Raw genomic sequence first — 15090 nt, 5'->3', positions numbered from 1 at the left:
ACCTGTTCTCTCAGACTGATGAACTCTGCACTGATGACAAGATTTTTTCTGAATGATCACCCAGTATGTAGACCCAGATGTTGATTTTTAGGTTTTGCTTAGGCAGCACTTGCGCTTTCTCTTCGAGATATGCTGTATTCAGGTATGGACTTGAGCTATGCCCATTTTCCACTCATCTTTCCAATTGGTTCCTGTTACTGTCCTTTCCAAATGGTTGCTTTTGATTCATGAACAGGCTTAGTAGCCTCTCCTTAGTACCACCTTTTCTCCTTTTGTAATCTCCCATGAGGGCTGGCTCTCTTACGTGTGTTGTTACTCTGTTTTATTTACAGTCTGTGAGCATTATTTTACTACTGACTTTATTCTAGCTACTGATACAGGCAGGACAAGCTCTCCCTCTTCACTCTGCACAAGTAGCGTGATGCACCTTCATCTTTAACAAAAGCGACTGGCCATTCTTTTCTCTGAGGCAGCTCACCAAACTCAATTTTTTCAGTATTATATATTTTTAGTAAGCAACGCAGCACAGGCGGTGTGTGGCGCTGCGTACAAATAATAGAGCTTGGAGAGCCACATCTTTCTTTTCTCTGGCGAGGCTCGCCAAACTCTAGCTTTTCAATATCATATGCCTTTAGTAACTAGCGTGGCAAAGGCAGCGTGCTGCGCTGCTTATGAAAAACGTACAATATTGAAAAAATAAAGGTTGGCGAGCCGTGCGCTTCTTTTCATCGCCAAACGAATTTTTTTTAATACTGTACACTTTTGATACGCAGAGCACCACACCACCTGTGCTGCGCTGGTTACTAAAAGAACTAGTTACTTACATTCGGTAACAATATATCCGTAAGAGACATATATTAGTTATGGATTTCCCCAGGCGTCAGACTGGATCCGGAGAATTCTTTCTTTAGCAGTACCCCTGCGTGTCGGTAGGTGGCGTCAGTCGACTCCACGCTCATCGTGGACTTCATGATCGCTGGAATGACGTCGCAGTATCTACTTAGACGCCGCCCCTGCGTGCTGTCGTCAGTCCTATACACGACAGTCCACGCCAGAAGCACTGAGCCATGCAAGACACTGACCACTGGTGCACAAAACTAGGGCCCTGAAGGGAGTCCATTACTCCAGAAATTAGTTTGCAGAACGGGGAGGATGGGTGGGCCGGTAAGGAATCCATAACTAATATATGTCTATTACAGATATATTGTTACCGAAGGTAAGTAACTTGTTCATCTGAAAGAGACTATTAGTTATGGATTCCTTACCTTAGAATAGAGCCCCAGCAATACCAACCCCGGAGGTGGGTCTGCGAACCAAGCTCACACCAGAAAGTTCTGGAAAACGGAGCGGCCAAAGAAGCTGTCTCTCCGGATTTGGCTATCCAGGCAGTAGTGTTTAGTGAACGTGTGCAATGAAGCTCACGTGGATGCCTGGCAAATGTCATTGAGGGGGACTCCACTTCCCAAAGCAGTAATGTCTGCTGTCACCCGGGAGGAAGGTGTGTGCAACCCTACTGGAAGTTCCTTTTTTGCCAAGGAATAACAAATTTTAATGCACAGAATGACCCAACGTGAGATGGTTCGTTTGTGCACGGCCCGATCTTTCTGGTGCCCACATAACCAAAAAAGAGCTGATCATCCACCCGGAATTGTGATGTGCGATCCAGATAAAATGATAGCACACGTTTTGGATCAAGAGGGTGGAGCCTCTCCTCCTCTTTAGAATTATGCGGGAAGAAGATGGGCAAATTGATGGACTGTCCTATGTGGAAAGAGGTAACCACTATGGGAAGAAAAGGTTTAGTTCGAAGGACAACCTTGTATGGATGGACAGCAAGGAAAGGAAGTTTAGAAGATAGCGCCTGAAGCTCACTCTCCCTGCGAGCAGAAGTGATGGCAACCAAAAAAAGCTGTTTTTCAGGTCAAGAGTCTGAGAGGACAATTATGTAGCAGCTCGAAGGGAGCGCACATAAGGTAAGTCAGAACAAGGTTCAAGTCCCACCGGAGCAATACAAAAGGAATAGAAGGAAACAGGGGAGTAATGCCCTTAAGGACACGATTTACAATAGGGGACTTAAAAAGAGAAGGTTGACCAGGAAGTCGAAGAAAGGCCAAAATGGCCGAAAGATACCCTTGAGGGTGCCCAGAACAGAGCCCTGCTAGGCCAAAGAAAGCAGGAATAGGAGATCCTCAGAAAGGGGGGTAGAAATGGGATCCATAGTCTTTGCTGCGCAACATGCCACAAATTTGTTCCATCTACAGGCTTTTACTGTTTTAGTAGAGGGACGCCTGGCTGCTAAGATAACTTTACAGACTTCATGAAGAAGGTCGAAGGCTGTCAACTGTTGCGCTCAATCTCCACGCAAGGAGGTGGAGGCTGGACAGGTTTGGGTGGAGGACTGTCCCCTGCTGCTGCGACAGAAGATCCTCCAGAAGGGGCAGTCTGATTGGAGGATCGATGGCCATGTTCAAGAGCTCGGGATACCAGACTTTGTGCCCAGTCCGGAGCCACAAGAATTACTTGGGCACGGTCGCGCTTGATCTTCTTCAGCATTCTGGGCAAAAGTGAGGTAGGCAGAAAGGCGTATAGAAGACCGCAACTCCACTCATGACGAAAAGCGTAGCCTAGCAAGTTCTGCCTTGGAAAATCCAACGCACATTTTTGCTGACATTGGGCGTTCTCTTCAGTGGTGAATAGATCTAACAAAAGCTCTCCCCTCCACTGAAAGAGACTTGCACCACCTCCGAGTGAAGATGCCATTCGTGATCCATCAAGCACGGGTGGCTGAGTTCGTCCTCCCTGGCATTCAGGGAACCTGCCAGGTGTTGAACCACCAAAGACATGCCCTGATATTCCAGCCACTTCCAGAGATGAAGGGCCTCCTGACAGAGGGTCCATGAACCCACTCCGCCCTGTTTGTTGCAATACCACATGGCGGAAGTGTTGTCTGTGAACACCTGCACTACTCTTCCTTTGACAGACGGAAGGAATGCCTTCAGTGCTAGACCAATCGCCTGAAGCTCCAGAAGGTTGATGTGCAGCCCAGACTCCGCCAGAGACCAGAGGCCTCTTAACTCCCCCTCTCCCATGTGGCCGTCAAATCCCATGAGTGACGCATCTGTCACCACTGTGAAATCTGGATGGGGAAGGGAGAGAGATCTGCCGTTCACCCAATTCTGGTTTGTGAGCCACCCCTGCAACTGGTGTGCTGTCCCCGCCGAGATCTGGACGCCATCGGACAGATTCCCCTAATGCTGAGCCCACTGGAACTTCAGGTCCCACCGTATAGGCCACCTGGCATGATCCACCAGCAGGAGGCAGGAGGCCATGAGGCCGAGCAGCCTCGGGGTCATTCTCACCGAAGTCCAGGATAGAGGCTGGAATATTGGTGTCATGGTCTGAATATCCCGGACTCGCAGTTCGGGAGAATAGGCCTGAAACTGTGTTCTGTCCAGTACCACTGATTAAAAGAAGCTTCAGAGAATAGTTCAGGTGCTACTTCGGCATGTTGACTGTGAACTCCAGCGAATACAGGAGGTCTGCCATAGTCTGGAGGTGGGTGACGACAGCCTGGGGCAAGCACACCTTCAACAACCAATCGTCGAGCTAGGGGAAGACTGGAACCCCTGATCTGAGAAGATGAGCTGCGACCACCGCCATCACTTTCATGAACACCCGAGGGGCGCTGGTAAGGCCAAAGGGAAGCATGGTAAACTAAAGATGCTCGTGGCCTACCGTGAACCGTAGGTAACACCTGTGGGCCAGCAGGACGGGGAAGTGAAAATAAGCATCCTGAAAGTCCAACGCTACAATCCAGTCTCCATGGTCGAGAGCAGACAGGACCTGAGCCAATGTCAACATTTTTAACTTCTACTTCCGGAGGTAGCAGTTGATGTCCCTGAGTTCTAAGATAGGACGCAGGCTGTTGTCCTTCTTGGGTACCAGAATGTAGTGGGGGTAGCAGCCACGACCCTTCTTCTGGCACAGGAACTCCCTCAATGGCTCCCTTGGCCAAGAGAACCGCAACTTCCTGATGGAGAAGGGCCAAGTGATCCTCCGACATGCGATGGAGTGTAGGTGGCATGGAGGGATGGGCAGTCTCGAAGGGTAGGGAGTAGCCCATTCGGACTATCTACAAAACCTACCTATCCGAGGTGTTTTGTGCCAGTGGGGGAGGTGAAGGCGGATCCTGCCGTCCACTCGCAACTGGTGGCATTGAAAGGTGGGACTAGGAAGGTTTGGAGGCTGCTGCAGAGGGGGCACTGGTGGACTGACCCACCCGCTGGCCTCCGGACCCACGGGGTGGGTCCCACTTTCCCGGCTGGGCATCTTGCACAGGCCTGTGGCTCTGGGAGGAACGTGGTGGGGCACCACTTCTGTAGCCACGAAATGGGCAAAAAGCAGACTGCGCGGGGCGAGAGGTGGTAGCGAGGCCCAAGGATCTGGCCATAGCACTAGAGTCCTTCAAGCGCTCGAGCGCATTGTCACCTTGTCGCCAAACAAGCGATGGCCATCAAAAGGACATGTCCAAAAGAGTCAATTGGACATCGCCCGAGAAGCCAGTGGACCACAACCAGGCGTAGTGTCTCAGGGCTACCGCCGTTGAAATCGTCCTGCCTACCGAGTCCACAGTGTCCAGCCCACAGCGAATGGCAAACTTTACTGCATCCCTCTCCTATGCACCTATGCGGGAGAGTACGGCCCAGGCCTCCTCCAGGCATTGTGGGAGCATATGTGCATCCGTGTCCCACACAGAGTGGGTGTAAAGACTAAAGAGACGTGTGGTGTTCAGCGACGGCAGTCCTACGCTGGCGGAAAAAACATCTTCTTTCCAAGATGATCCAGCTTCTTGGATTCCCTATCTGGAGGAGCAGAAGGTAACGCGCCTTTGGATGTTGAGGCTTGGACCACCAAGCTCTCAGGGGTAGGGTGTGGTGGGAAGAAAATGTGGTCACGCAGGGCTTGACTGTGGCGTCGGGAAATCATCCTATCCACAAGAGCCCCTGTGCTGGGCTTGGACCAAGTGCCCAGAAGGATGTCTGTAAGGGCCTCATTGAACGGCAGTAGGGGCGCTGAAGAGCCTGCTGCTGGTTGAAGCACCTCAGTCAGGAGCTTAGTCCTGACTGCTACAGTAGGTAGCTCAAGGCCCAAGGCCTCAGTCGCCCTACGCAACACAGCAGAGTAGGAGCTCCCTCATCTGGTAGGGTGAGAAAGCATACCAAGGTCTGGGGATGTATTCAGACCACTGGCCTCACCCAGTTCCTCTCTCCAGTCGGCTCTTCCAACTGGTCTGCCAGAGGTTCAATAGACCCCTCCCAGTACTCCTCCCCCTCCTCTGGCTGCCATTCACAGCAGTAAGGAACACCAGGATAGAACAAAGGTACAAAAGTATGTGTCGGTACCGGCGTTGGTCGATGCTGGTCCAGCTCTGTGTACATGTCGAGTGTAGGTGTCATGGAGGGATGGGCAGTCTCGAAGGGTAGGGAGTAGCCCATTCGGACTATCTGCAAAACCTACCTATCCGAGGTGTTTTGTGCCAGTGGGGGAGGGAGGTGAAGGCGGATCCTGCCGTCCACTCGCAACTGGTGGCATTGAAAGGTGGGACTAGTAAGGTTTGGAGGCTGCTGCAGAAGGGGCACTGGTGGACTGACCCACCCGCTGGCCTCCAGACCCACGGGGTGGGTCCCACTTTCCCGGCTGGGCATCTTGTGCAGGCCTGTGGCTCTGGGCGGAACGTGGTGGGGCACCACTTCTGTAGCCATGAAAGGGGCAAAAAGCAGACTGCGCGGGCAAGAGGTGGTAGCGAGGCCCAAGGATCTGGCCATAGCACTAGAGTCCTTCAAGCGCTCGAGCGCATTGTCACCTTGTCACCAAACAAGCGATGGCCGTCAAAAGGACATGTCCAAAAGAGTCAATTGGACATCGCCCGAGAAGACAGTGGACCACAACCAGGCGTAGCGTCTCAGGGCTACCGACGTTGAAATCGTCCTGCCTACCGAGTCAGCAGTGTCCAGCCCACAGCGAATGGCAAACTTTACTGCATCCCTCCCCTATGCACCTACGTGGGAGAATACGGCCCGGGCCTCCTCCATGCACTGTGGGAGCATATGTGCATCCGTGTCCCACACAGAGTGGGTGTAAAGGCCCAAGAGACGTGCAGTGTTCAGCGACCGCAGTCCTACGCTGGCGGAAAAAAACATCTTCTTTCCATGATGATCCAGCTTCTTGGATTCCCTATCTGGAGGAGCAGAAGGGAACGCGCCTTTGGATGTTGAGGCTTGGACCACCAAGCTCTCAGGGGTAGGGTGTGGTGGGAAGAAAATGTGGTCACGCAGGGCTTGGCTGTGGCGTCGGGAAATCATCCTATCGACAAGAGCCCCTGTGCTGGGCTTGGACCAAGTGCCCAGAAGGATGTCTGTAAGGGCCTCATTGAACGGCAGTAGGGGCGCTGAAGAGCCTGATGCTGGTTGACGCACCTCAGTCAGGAGCTTAGTCCTGACTGCTACAGTAGGTAGCTCAAGGCCCAAGGCCTCAGTCGCCCTACGCAACACAGCAGCGTAGGAGCTCCCTCATCTGTTAGGGTGAGAAAGCATACCAAGGTCTGGGGATGCATTCAGACCACTGGCCTCACCCAGTTCCTCTCTCCAGTCGGCTCTTCCAACTGGTCTGCCAGAGGTTCAATAGACCCCTCCCAGTACTCCTCCCCCTCCTCTGGCTGCCACTCATGGCAGTAAGGAACACCAGGATAGAACAAAGGTATAAAAGTATGTGTCGGTACCGGCGTCGGTCGATGCTGGTCCAGCTCCGTGTACATGTCGAGGGGGAGGCAGGGGTCGACGCCAGCTGGGGACACAACCTCTGTCGGAGGGGGCAGAGGTGTCGTCAATGGAATCGGTGCTGGAGGAGGTGTCGTAACGTCGACTGGCACAGATCCGGATCCAGGCCTGGATCCCTGGGGGCCCTGCAGCACCGGAGCTGCTGGCATCGAAGAACTAGAACCCCCAGCCGGGTCCACAGGCCCGAAGGTGCACCAGTGGAGTCTGCTGCCCAAAGATGGAGTGGAGGACTTCGTAAAAGTTAAGAAGTTGGGCAGGGGTCTCGGGAAGGGAGTGCAGTTCGGAGCCGACCCAACAAGCTCCCCGGTCGGAGCCGAAGGACGATGATCTTCCGCATCCCGCATTGCGTCGGCCAACGGAAGGGGAGAAAGCGAAGAGCTATGGTGATTCTTCATCTTCTTCTTGTGCTTCGACTTACCTTAACGACTAATCTTTCGGGACTGTTCCCGCAAAGACTTCAGGTTCATGGCCTGATAGTCGGAGCAAGGCTTCGGATCGTCGTCGCACTCCAGGCACCAGAGGCACACGAGATGTGGGTCCGGGTCCGGCATCAACTTGTGACAGGAGTCACAAGGTTTGAAACCAGTCCGTCAATGTGACATCCCTCTGTGCACCAGGACTCGAACGACTCGGAAAAAGAAGTTGACAAAAAGTTGAAAAAACTCTAGTCAAAAAAGACTAACAGCCTGATTCATCAAAGACCCGTTTTGCGAGTCTTTAATAGCGATTCATAAGGAATCGCTATTACAGGCTCGCAAAACGGGATTCATGTAGGAATTGCAAAATAAAATGCGATTCCTACATATTCCTTATTTGCGATTAGCAAATTGCTAATCGCAAATAAGGAATAACTCCCCATTCATTTCTATGGGCCAAAAGGCTCATAGGAATGAATGGGGAGTATTCCTTATTTGCGATTAGCAATTAGCTAATTGCATATAAGATACCGATTTAAAGGGTGCCAGGGGTGTCCAAAGGACACCCTGTAGCACCCCTTAAATGCAAATTTAAACAGGTGTTGCGCACACACATGTCCAAAGGACATGTGTGTGTGCAACATGCAACTTAGAAAAATGCTTTTAAAAGCATTTTTCTAAGTTTTCGCTATTTACCACGAGGTTTGACCTCGCGGTAAATAGCGGGCCGAAATTGCGAATTCGCAATTTGAAAATGGATGATGAATTGCATTTAAGGAATCTCAAATAGAGATTCCTTAAATGTAATTCCTCGCAAATTTGCGAATTCGCTATTACCGATTTTTTGCATTTGGGATGATGAATCCCAAATGCAAAAATTGCGCTTGCAAAGGGCCAGATTCTGAGAATCTGGCCCTTTGCGAGCGCTATTCACCTTCATGAATCTGTGCGTTAGGGTATTACTCTCTCCGGATCTGGGCTGGCTGGCGCAGGAAAAAAAAAGAACTGACGTAATTGCGCAGGGGCAGCGGCTAAGTAGATACTGCGATGTCATTCCATCGATCACAACGCCAACAACTAACGCAGGGGTACTGCTGAAGAAAAAAGTTTTCAGATCTAGTGTTGACGCCTGGGGGTAATTCTAAGGTAAGGAATCCATAACTATTAGTCTCTTTCAGATACATATAATATTAAAAAAATAGAGCAATCGATCTTGTATTACTAACAGGTTGAGCTATTGGTGTTGCAATAATATTGCAATGCCAATAGCTCAAACTTTCTGTAATGCAAGACCTATTGCATTACAAATGCTTGTTCTGCTTAAGCACCCAATAGGAGTCAAAGAAGCATGGCAATGCTATCCATAAACAATGTGAACGTCATCCCCACATCCATTGCATGCAGAATCTGCTCTATTCCGCAGTTTGGCTGGAGAAACTCTGAAAAGAGGAAAACGTTTTCACTAAAGTGAAAAGAAGAGTGAAGCTTTGGTACAAATTAGGTGTGCTTGCGGAACACTACCCTGGCATTGTGTAACTGTATGACTGAGACCAGCACGAAGCTTGTACCTTACTCTGTCTCCAAGGAACATGCCACAATTATAAATGCATGTTCTCCTGAGATGGAATGTGTGTCTTGAAAGACTAGGAAAGGATGCCTTGAGTTTCACAAGGTGGTGTTTAAAACATAATTGGTAAAGTTAAGTTTAGAAACAGGAATTCATTGTAGAGTCCTTGTATTTATAGTTTCTCTTGGGAAGAAGGGGAGTGGAGGCGATGTGTGAAAAAGCGTCCCCGACCATTTTATGAGAAAGGTACCTGCAGTGCTTAATTTGAGCTAGTGGTTGCAGGTGAGACCTACCGGCACTCATTTTTTGGAACCAGCACATATTTTTCACATCAGATTCTGACCTAATGCAAGAGACAAAAATAAAATAGAACCTGAAAAAAGTGAGATAAAGTGGCCGGGACTTTCGGTTGGTGGATAAAAGAGGCACTAGGTGAAATCAAGACTATGCAGGCTTGCTAAGCAGGATCACGGAACTGGATAGTGTCGGCTGCTGGCTTCCTTGCACTTCTTTTGGCCCCAGCACAGATGCTTTTACAAAGTAATCGCTGGGTATCTCACTTGCCTTTGCTAATACACAAATTAGTTAAAGTTATTGTTATGGATATAAAATATTACATCCGTCTCAAGACCACCACAATTCCAAAAGTGCTAAGAGCTCACCTCCTGGACTGGACCATATTCATGTTTAAAATACTTGTGGCGACTAAAGAGATCTGTCCTACGGATTCCACCAGATAAATCAATGGCATGGAGATGCTTTTATTTGTGATTCATTTCCACATCTGGATGGAGATGATGTATATGGTTGGTTAATACATTTTTCTGAGTTCTGGTTTACAAAAGAAGACTTTTAATACTAACCTTTATAATATGTCAGGGTTTGTTCTGGAACAGCCATGGCCGCTACAGATAAGAACGGTGGGGCGTGGTTGGATGGACGTGGGGGTATTTCGAGAGACGACCACGAGGGAAAATTAAATAAATAATTAATTTTCCCTCATGATTGTCTCTCGAAATCCTCTCCCACCCGGCCCCACCGCTCTTACCTGCAGCGGCCGCAGCTGTTCTGGAGGCAGAAGGATTGTATGTCAGAATATTGATAACAAAAAAAGTTTGACATACATATTATTTATCAGATTTTCTATTATTAACACCAGTGGGGCAATATGTCTGTAAAACATTTTTAGGACAAAATATTTTTGTCACATAATATTAGGCCTCAATATTCTAGTACAATACGTACCAGAAGAACATAAGTTACTTACCTGTAAACTGTGGTTCTCCAGTATTGGTGTCTTTCATAGATTCACATGCTTGAATATTCCCCGTCGTCGAAGTGGGAGTCCCACGGTACATAAAATAGCAGTAATATATGCATATATAGATGAAAAATTACATAATCATACATATATACATATAGAGCAATAAGATATAAAGATATCATAAAGTTAAGAAAGTACCATAGAACAGAATAGGCCCATAGCAGCCTAAGGGAGAATTCACTTTAGTAACATATTAGAGTCATTTTAATGGTCCACATTCCAGCCAATCAGGCTACAGCACCCTCTAGAACCTTCTCCTCAGAAGCCCAAGTCCTCAGATTTTCGTAGCACAAAGTGATCAAGAGTGCATGAGGAGAAGAGAGCCTCTGAGGGGAGGAAGGGTGGGTCGCATGTGAATATATGAAAGACACCAATACTGGAGAAGAAATGCGTTACTTACCTGTAACAGCAGTTATCCAGTATTGGTGTCTTTCATAGATTCACATGCCTGAATCATTCCCCGTCGCCGAGACGGGAGCCTCCGGTACATAAAAAAGTAATGTCCTAAGGACATACATAGAGAATATAGGCCGAAGGGCCTCCCCTTTTGGGGCCTTTCCACGTCCTTATGTAAAAGGACCGAACTCTCATCGTTAGCCAATCAGCTCCGACCTCCCTCTAGAACCTTCCCGGGAGGAGCCTCCGTCCCTCAGATTTTCGTACGCACCCAGCTAGGGTGTCGCAATGTAGACATAGAGGTACGTGAGTCCTTACCGGGGAGGCGGGAGGGTTGCATGTGAATCTATGAAAGACACCAATACTGGATAACTGCTGTTACAGGTAAGTAACGCATTTCTTATCCAGTATTTGGGTGTCTTTCATAGATTCACATGCCTGAATCACAGTAGCCAGCAGTTATACATGCATAGAGGTAAAGCACATTCTCACCTCTAGCAGGCCTGCATAAATTACAGACAACATGAGAGAAACATGGTAATATACAGTCATGCATATAGCAGAGAAAACCATGAAGAATGTGCATACCTGGATGGCGGGACGAGGTAAGGCTCACCTTATTGGAAGAGATGGCGCAGCACCGCTTGTCCCACTGCAGCGTCCTTCTGCAGTTCGATGTCCAGGCAGTAGTGCTTGGAAAAGGTATGCGGGGACTTCCATGTCGCCGCTCGGCAGATGTCCAGGATCGTCACTCCAGCGAAGAGCGCCGCTGACGTTGACATCGCTCTGGTCGAGTGGGCAGCCACTCGGTCTGTCAAAGGCCGTCCGGCCTGATCATGGCAGAAAGCAATTGCTGAAGAAATCCAGCGTGAGATGCTCTGTTTTGTCAAGGGCAACCCCATGCGCGGGTTGCTGTAGGCTACAAAGAGTTGAGAAGACTTCCTGACGTCTTTGGTCCTGTCCAAGTAGAATTTGAGACACCTTTTAAGGTCCAAGGAATGCAGCGCCCTTTCCGCCGCTGTGGAAGGGTTCGCAAAGAACGACTTGAGGACAATTGGTTCGTTCAGATGAAAGTCTGACGGCACTTTAGGAATGAATTTAGGGTTGGGCCTGAGTACCACTCGGTCGTGCCTGAATTGGAGATACGGTTCCTGAATGGACAGCGCCTGAAGTTCGCTGACCCGTCTGGCTGACGTCAGGGCAAGCAGGAGAGCCGTTTTCCAGGAAAGATGCTTGAGCGAGGCCCGGTGTATGGGCTCGAATGGATGTTTCATTAGTTGGTTGAGCACCAAGTTCAACTGCCAGGTTGGAGGGACTTTCCGAGGCCTCGGAAAGGATCTGTAAAGCCCCTTCAGAAATTGCTTTACCAGTCGACTGGACCAGAGGGAGGGTCCCGATGGGGTCCTGGTGAACCTAGAAATCGCAGCCAGATGAACCTTAATGGAGGCGTGAGCCAGCCCCGATTGAGCCAGGTGTAGGAGGTACGGTAGCAGCTGTACTGGGGTGACCCGGAGGGGGTGTAAGTCTTGTTCCGAACACCACAAGCAGAACCTCTTCCACTTCAGCGAGTAGGTCTTGGTCGTGCTGCCCGCCCTCGCTTTGGCTAGTACTGCCCTGCAGTCCTGCGGTATATCTAGGTCTCCGAACTCACGGTGCTCAGGAGCCAGGCCGATAAGTTGAGCGAACGGAGGTTCGGGTGGTGTACTTGGCCTCCGGACATTGTCAAGAGGTTCGGGTGTTGTCGCAGGTGAATCGGGGGCCTGATGGACAGGCGAAGTAGATCCGAGAACCAATGTTGTCTCGGCCAGTACGGAGCAATCAGTATCAGCGTGCACGGTTCCGTCCTCATCTTCCGGAGGAGCCTCGGTATCATCGGGAACGGAGGAAAAGCGTACGCAAACACGCTGGACCAGCCGATGGAAAAAGCATTTCCCAGCGACCCCCGTTGGGGATGCCAGCTTGCGTAGCTTCGGCATTTGGCGTTCCCTGCCGTCGCGAAGAGATCGATCCTCGGGGTGCCCCATTGTGAGAAGACGTGGGCCACCGTGTCGCCGTTGAGTTCCCATTCGTGGGAGAGAGAGGTCTGCCTGCTGAGGGCGTCCGCGATAGTGTTGTCCTTCCCTGGAACGTACTCCGCCTTGAGGGAGAGGCCGTGCGCCACCAACCAGTTCCAGATTTTTTGCGATTCTCGTGAGAGAGAGAGAGATCGCGTTCCCCCTTGTTTGTTCAGGTAGTGCATCGTCGTGGTGTTGTCTGTTTTGACGAGCACAGGGGAAGTGCCGATACGTGGCAGGAAGGCCTGTAGAGCCAGATACACTGCTCTCAGTTCCAGGAGGTTGATGTGTAGTTGTTTCTCCTGGGCGTCCCATTTGCCGCTGACTCGAAGGTCCAACAGTACTGCGCCCCAGCCTTCCAGTGAGGCATCGGTCGTGATGACCAGTGGTGCCGGCGGCAGGAGGAACTGTAAGCCGGCCGTCAGGTGTGTCTTGTTTCTCCACCACAGAAGGGCCTTGATGATGGCCGGTGTGATCGTGATAATGTCGTCGAATGAGCCGGAACACTGTTTCCATTGTCTCGCCAACGCCTCCTGCAGGGGGCGCATGCGGAGCCTGCAGTGCGGTACGAGGAGAATGCATGAAGACATCATCCCTAGCAAGGAGGTGAACGTCCGGACCTTGATGCGAGGCTTCTTGGCCACCGCCGCGGCCAGAGACAGTATTTTGCTGATCCTGTCCTCTGAGGGGAAAGCCTTCGCGCGCTTCGTGTCCAGGGTCGCCCCTAGGAAGGTGATCCTCGTCGACGGAGTAGTGCATGATTTTTTGAGGTTGATCGTCAGGCCCAGCTGTTGGAAAAGAGCGCTGCAGGCGTTGAAGGAAGCCAGCGCGTCCTCCGGGGAAGGAGCCTTCACCAGCCAGTCGTCCAGGTAGGGGAACACCTGGTGACCCCTTTGTCGCAGGAAGGCTGCCACTGGCGCCAAGCACTTCGTGAAGATACGTGGGGCAGATTTGAGGCCAAACGGCAAGACCTTGAACTGGTAATGTCTGCCCGCTATTTCGAACCGTAGGTATTTCCTGTGCCTGACGAGGATGGGGATATGGTAGTAGGCGTCCTGTAAGTCCATGGAGACCATCGAGTCTCCTCTCTCCAGTGCTCCTAGGATCTCCTGGATTGTGACCATCCGGAAGGATTGACTCCTCAGGAAGGCGTTGAGCGCCCGGAGGTCTAAGATCGGCCTCCACTTGTCCCCTTTCTGTTGGACCAGGAAGAAGTGGGAATAAAAACCCTTCCCCTTCTGGGACTCCGGGACTCTTTCGATGGCTCCTTTGACCAACATGGCGGAGACTTCCTGGAGAAGGAGGTGCAGGTGTTTGTGAGCACGCTTCAGCGGAGGGGTGTTGGGAGGGGTGTTGACCAGTTCGAGGGAATGTCCAAATTGAATTATTTGTAGTACCCACCGATCCGTAGTGATTTTTTGCCAATTGTGGAGGAAGTGGGTCAGTTTTCCCCCAATTCGAAAGGATTGAGACGGTGGTGGGACTGGCTGGAGTAAATGGTCACTGGCGGCCGCCAGTGCCCTTCTTGGCGGATTTGCCTCTGAAGGACGATCTCCCATAGGATGACTGTCGGGACTGTTGTTTTTGCTGGGGCTGGTTCCTGTTGCCGTAGGAATAGGACGACCGGTTTTGGTAGGAACCTCTGTAGGAGTACTGACCTCTGGAGCGGCCCCCTCGAAAGGATTGGTTCCGGGACTGGAGGGAGCCCAGAGCCCTCGCCGTGTCGGTGTCCTTTTTGATGGCCTGGAGTGCCTCGTCTATCTTCTCCCCAAAGAGGAATTGACCATCGAACGGCATATCCAGCACCTTAGATTGGACCTCCTGCCGAAAAGACGTCGCTTTGAGCCAGCCTTGGCGGCGGAGCACGGCAGCCCCGGCCAACTGGCGGAATCCCGTCATGGCTGCGTCGATGGCGCAGTCGATAATTTCTGCCGCGGAGTTTTGTCCTTCCGCTAGAAGAGCTTTCACCTCGTCCTGGACCGTGGCCGGCAGGCCTTGCAGATAGGGAGCTATGTCTTCCCATAGCTGGCGGTTGTAGCGGCCAAGGAGGGCGATGGAATTTGCCACTTTGATGGACATGGCGGAAGTGGTAGAGAACCTCTTGCCTATGGTGTCCAGCTTCCTTCCTTCCTTGTCCGGGGGCGCGGATAGCGGCGATGAGGGGTTGCGGGATTGTTTTTGGGCCGCCTGAGTGACAACCGAGTCCGGTTTGGGGTGGCCGGTCAGGCAGGCAGGTGCGGAGTTCGGGGCCTTATATTTTTTGTCTAGGCGCGGAACCACCGCAGGCACCGAAGCAGGTGTGAGCATCAGTTTCTTGCCCTGTTCCCATAGAAAGTCTATAAGAGGAATAGACTTGGTCGATTTCTGGGTGTGCTCCTTGAAATCATGGAGGAAGCATTCCGTTTCCGCGGATTCCACTGCCATGTGAAACCTCCTTGCAGCTCTGTCCACCAGTTTGTGGAAACCTCCCACGTCCGCCGCTTCAGAATGGCGCGGT

At 51.0% G+C, this 15090-nt stretch overlaps 1 protein-coding gene across 7 annotated transcripts in view; it reads right to left on the bottom strand.

The window, feature by feature from the left end:
* EHBP1L1 (EH domain binding protein 1 like 1) overlaps positions 1-15090 on the bottom strand; it is a 289110-nt gene that overhangs the window by 19391 nt on the left and 254629 nt on the right. The gene's annotated exons all lie outside the window — the stretch shown is intronic.

The sequence above is a fragment of the Lissotriton vulgaris genome, chromosome 9 (assembly GCF_964263255.1).
Source record: "Lissotriton vulgaris chromosome 9, aLisVul1.2, whole genome shotgun sequence".
Taxonomy (NCBI): domain Eukaryota; kingdom Metazoa; phylum Chordata; class Amphibia; order Caudata; family Salamandridae; genus Lissotriton; species Lissotriton vulgaris.
The sequence above is the reverse complement of the archived record's forward strand: the minus strand, read 5'-3'. Positions and strand labels throughout refer to the sequence as shown.